Genomic DNA, 6000 nt, shown 5'->3' with positions numbered 1-6000 from the left:
ACTATGTTTCTTCCTGACGCCAAACGAAAAAAAATCTGAATAAAGTTTGAAATTATTTCAACATATATATATTTATCACATTAGTTATGGAAAATGAAGCATGGTTCCAAAATACAGAATTAGTACCTGTTATAAATCTGTCAACATATTAAGATAAATTAAAAACAGAATCCATTCTGAAATCAATTGCTTTTCCGCTTTCCAGTCATTCCTCGCATCAATTCCCTGCGTATCGCCGTGGCCAAACGCCGGCGTCCCTTAGCGAGGCTGCGCGTCGCTAACGGCGGCGCCGTAACGAATCCGCTATCCGTTAGTCCCACTCCGTTAGTACCGGCCCGCCCGCCGCCCTGGCTGCTCGCGATCCTAGAGAACCTCGAGCATGCGCACAGCTCATCTAGATACTTCCGGAGTGCGCAAGCTTTGTACTTCCGCCGTTACGGGAAGATACTATACGAATATAGTTCCGGTGCGCGTAGTGGATTTGTTAAACGCGTGATTGACAACCACACTTGTGATTTATGATTAATGTTCGACAGCAGCTTATTAAACCATGGACTCTTTGATCGTGAACAGACTTCAGTATCTTGAATATTGACTAGTGTTGGATTATCAGGAGACTATAAGTATGTGGTAATGATAATTACTTTTTGACAGATTTGATAATTACTGTTACACCAACAACACAGCTTTTTCATCACGTAAAGCATTTTTTTAAAGTTTCACGTTTATCGAAAATTCTTGTGATCCATATTAAGGACGGTTTGTTTCGGAGAACTTGAACAAATCTTCAAATTTCAAAGTTAATTTTCAAGTTCTGTGAAAGATATTTTTAAGTTCTGTTTTTATTTCAGCTCTGTCAAGCAACTAGCATATAATGATATATTAACAGAATTTGAATAGGACTTTCAGAGAACCCGTAAATGAACGTTGAAATTTGATGAATTGTTCAAATTCTCCGAAACAACCCGTCCTAAGTAACTAAAAGTTAATAGTATTTGCAAAAAAATATTGAACCAGAAAAATTATTATAAAATTTAGTTTAGTTTCCTTTTTTTTACTCTCGTTCTTTTCTCGGATTTTGTTCTCGGATTTTATAAAACAATCCAAATAAACATCACGCCATTTCCTTAGAGGATAATCATATTCCTAAAACCAAAAATCTACCTATTTGGACATTTAAAAATATTTTTTAAACGCTGTGTATTTTTTAACCAAATTTCAAAAATGAAAATTGGCATTCATACGTTTTCCTAAGTGTTGATTTTTTTGTGCTTTGACTCTTAAGATGACCCGACTCAAGTATATGATTTACTTGATTGTGTGTTCATATTGTTCGTATTCTTATCTTTCTCGAGCATCCCTGACCTTTTGTACCATTCACTTATATTTTACAATATTTTACAATATTTTACAAATTTTCTCAAATATCAAGCAAATTTATTGAAAATAATTTTTTCTATTTTTTATAAAAATCACGTTGAAGATTTGGTCAGATTTACAGGACCAACCAAAAGAATTAAACATTTATTAAAATGCTTTCACCCATGATAAAGTTTTATTTGTATTTTTGTTGTTTTGGGAGATACTTTTTGACTGACGTAATTCCTTAAGGGCCTCTTCGTCCTGAAATACGGTCGCAATAAGGCTAAGCCACTTAGGTTCTAAGAGGTAAACATAATAAAGGTCTTTTAAGAGAAGATGCACATGTCGTAAAACAACTGTGAAGGAATTTAGTTAATAGAAAATCGTCCTATTTTTATATATGCAAAAGTTTTTCATAGACAATTTTTAATTATATTGGTTTTCTAGGGGTAAAGTGAAATTGTGGAAGGTGATTTTTCAAGAAAAAATAAATTTACAAATTATTTAATTATTGTATTATTGATGGTAGCCCTAAAACAGGTGAAGACCTTTTCGATTTTTTTTAACAAACGAGACAATCTTTTAACCTCGGAAAACGTTGTAATTTTTAAAAAGTTAATTATCTTTTTTACTTATATCCCTAATTTAATTAAGAACATAAAATATTAGTTTTTTTAAAAGAATTAACGGTGTTCAAGTTATAAAACTGTTTATTAAGTAAATGTTTTTTTATTGAAGTAGAAAAACACGAAACAGAACAAGACAGGGAAAACTAAAAATAATATGAACTAGGAATCAAACCCAGGATATCTTGTAGTACCAGGACAGCGGCGAAAATCTCTCGACCATTGGGGCCTATTTATTAAACGTCACATTCAGAATTGACAATATCATATTGAAACTAATTTTCACTTTCAACTTTCTAAATGATCGCAAGGTTATAATGAAATTGATTAATAACCTAGAGAGTGTCTCGGCTAAACATATCCGATTTTATTTATGTTAGATACCAACTAACATAAAAAAATGTATTTACAGTTTAGGAAGCGGGTATGGGTACCACTGCCCCGGGAACCATTTATTCGATAACCCACACCTTTGCCATTAATCCCCAAGTGGTCCGGTACGTTTTGGTGCCAGGGTTCATGGTGGGGGAGGTTTGTCCAGGTCTTGACGGCGGATGTTTTGTCCACCAACTCCATAATAGGTGAGATCGGGTGAAGCCGATTGAGGGTGACACTTTTGTCGTCTTCAGCCGGACTCTCTCTACCCATTGCCTTGCATCGTAGTGGGAGGGATGGATTCATACGTCATTCCTGGACACGCTGACTCCCAGATTGCTACCTACCCCTCATACCGTTTGCTTACCCAAAACTTTCTATCCTTACTTGTCTTAAAAAGTCCACACAGCATCCCCAAAGATGACATGATAGAAAATTTTTTTGTGGCCTCTTGTACGGGGTTTTGTATATTCTAAAAATGTACAATTTCTTTTCAGTTTTTTTTTACTCTAAATTTTAGCTAGTAGCTGTATTTATATAATTACTTATTCATATTCACTCTGTAAGTAACTTATGGTGAATAAATATGTACCTAGTAAACTATTATTTCATTTAATCATTGAAGATAATATTAGCAAATCTCAAAGAAAAAAAATTATGAGTAAAAATTCCAGTGGTATCTATGAATTAAACTCAGGACCATAGCTTTGCCTTGGCTCTCGGTCCTGGGTCCGATTTCTGCGCCCGTATTTTTTCTCATTGCTCATGATTTATTAAAAAAATTAAATATTTTCGTAAAATTAAGGGGAGCGAGTGAAATTTTCTTTTAAAAGTATCTGTGGTTTATGATGCCCAAATACCTTGGAGTTTGAATTAGACGCTATCCATCTGAACCCAGAGTCTATTGTCAAAAAACTATAAAAATTATCGGATTATTTGGGCAAATATGATAAAAATAAATATGATCTACCGTAATAATTTCGCACCATTCTGGAGTGAAAATTTCCCACAATATTACCCTTCCCGTTCTTTCGTCATAGAAATATTGTTTGATAAGGTTATAGATCTTAATAGCCACGTACCAAATATTTTGTTTGTCCTTCCACTCCCTTATTACATATCCTCACAATACGCTCTAACTTGTGATGAAGTATTTACCGAAAATGACTAATCTAGTCTCCTCCAACGGAAATAATATTTCCAACATAACTTCCATTTGCTTTGTATAACTCTAAGTATAGATTGTTTCATAGAATTTGAACAATTCTTCAATATTAACCAGTTTTTTTCACAAAACTGAAATAATAACAGAACTCAAATCAAACCTTTACAGAACATAAAAATTTACTTTCATGTTTGATGAATTGATCAAACTCTGTGAAACAACCCATCCTAAGTGACCAGCTCAGAAACTGGGCGTACTGTACATGACCCGCGGATACTTCCATAATACTACAAAACTGCTGGAAGCCACCTCTGGTCTGGAGCTCCAAAATACTTGAAAAAATCCTGACTCTGTGTAGAAACGGCGGGCCATTTGATAGATTCCTCTATTTTAACAATCATACAGGTTGGTATGCTGTCCTTGTTCTACCGGTATTACGATGGATAGTGCTCCGAGGAACTAGAGTCATTGATCCCTTCAGCACCGGTGCATAATCGGGAAACACGCCAAAAGCGCGCCCAACATATGTATACTGTTGAAATTTGTCATATAAGAACGGGTCGCTTTTACGACTCGTTCTTGAGTTCAACAGCTGGGCTGTGTAAGATTTTTCCGGCCTCTGTGTTTATTCCCTTCTACAAGGGTCTTGAATAGCTCCTATAACTCCTTTTTCTCTTCAAAAATACCCTCCACACAGCATCCCCATAGGCCATTAGCTAAATTAATAATCTCAGTACCTCCTGTGTAGGGTTAATGTTAAAAAAACTTGACTCTTGGTTACTGAAACTCTCGTACAGTATAAATCTTTTTCTTAAACTTTGTAGTTATTGTATTGTATGAACCAAGCTTTTCTAATTTACAATAATATAATAAAATGACCTATTTTATGACTTCAAGAATCTGAATAGAATGCAAGACCGATGATTCCCTTTTGTATTGGATGCAAGGTTTGGACACGGTGGATGTATCAAATAATGAGATGTCGGGAAAATATACGGAAAACCATTTTATTTTATATGATTTACACGCAGTAGAGCTTTTACAAGGAATAGTAATCTTACGCCATTGCCAAGCAGAAAAGTTAAATCTTCCCTTTTTTCTCTAAAATAATTGTAGGAACATTTTAATCAGTTTAGAATGTATTTTTAATATTTCTTTACCGCAATTATCATTGATTAAAACATAAAACATATTTATGTTTGTATGTTTAATTTTAGGATTCACTTTAAAATAAAGAAGAAACACTTGTACTTGGAAAAACAAGGTTCTATGGTGAAACAATTGAAATTCATGAAAAATTGAATATGCAGAACGTATCAAAATTTAATCAAATTTATGTTTACAAAAATAATGTTGGTTGTTGACAGGTGAAACAAAACTTAAAAGCAGTAATTTTAGATTGAATTACTAGTACATATTGAATTATTTGTCGTGTTCGAAATAAGCTGAAGTAGCTCAGTGGTTCAGAGTACCTGACCGGATATAAGAAGGTGCGGGTTCAATTCCTGTCGGCGGCATTTTTATTTTTACTCGGGAGATATTTTCAATATGTATTGATATTTCAGGCGACTAATTATTGCGTTTAATCTTTTGGGCTGTGCATAAAAAACCTTGGCTTCTAAATAATCACAGTAATTAAGTTTTTCACAAATATATTTTTTAATTTACTTTAATTTTTCTCTTACCTTAGTCTTCCACCCCCACCAAAGTTGATGTTCTCTCTCCCTCTTCCAGCTTAACTATATTAGCTTATTTAGCTTAACTATATAGTACCCATACACCTCTGTAATTAATATAATATGTTTTTATTAACCCTGATGAAGGTTCGGGTTGAACTGAAACCGGTTGGTTATAAATATATACAATAAAGTGATATCCAAACAAATTTATTTTATTTTAATTATTATAATATCGTTTTTCTTTTACTATCTCAGTTTCACGCGAATGGCAGATGGAACCTTGATGTCCCAAGCGTATTAGTTCTAACACAATTCAAATGGAACTTTGTTGCTCTAAAATATTTATGTATGGCAGATAGAACCAAGTCATTCATAAATTTTCAAATGGAACTAAGTTTTTATTTACAAATAACTCAAATATAAACAAATATAACTGTATAGATCCTTACATCTGCAATACATTTCAAATACAACACCCATTTCTATATTTTAATCCCTTAATTTCCTTTCATACATTTCTCACATTCCTCAATTGACTTAATTCATATACAATATAATACTAATCAATGTTTAATTAATTATTAACTTATTATTAGTTACATAAAATAATAACTCGGAATTGTATTATTTATTAACTATATTGTATATTATGAAAATCTTCAACCTGTAAACTTCACCCGCTATAACACAAGGGCATCCCTAGCATGCCAGTTTGATGTGTTGGAATGCAAAATGCATGCATGTAAGTCTTGATAAAATTAAAAAAATAACGTTTTTTTTAATTGCCGGCAAC

General features: G+C 33.2%; 1 protein-coding gene across 1 annotated transcript in view; it reads left to right on the top strand.

Annotated features, from left to right (window-relative positions):
• The first annotated feature begins 516 nt into the window (after positions 1-516).
• Positions 517-6000, top strand: part of LOC149412104 (uncharacterized) — a 257694-nt gene continuing 252210 nt past the window's right edge. The window contains exon 1 of the mRNA XM_089646300.1: positions 517-623. The gene's annotated coding sequence lies outside the window, so the exon portion shown is untranslated. The remainder of the gene's footprint in view (positions 624-6000) is intronic.

The sequence above is a fragment of the Hesperophylax consimilis genome, chromosome 24 (genome assembly GCF_061612785.1).
Source record: "Hesperophylax consimilis isolate HC1 chromosome 24, BYU_Hcon_1.0, whole genome shotgun sequence".
Lineage (NCBI taxonomy): Eukaryota > Metazoa > Arthropoda > Insecta > Trichoptera > Limnephilidae > Hesperophylax > Hesperophylax consimilis.
Note: the sequence above shows the minus strand (reverse complement) of the source record. Positions and strands in the feature narration are given on the sequence as shown.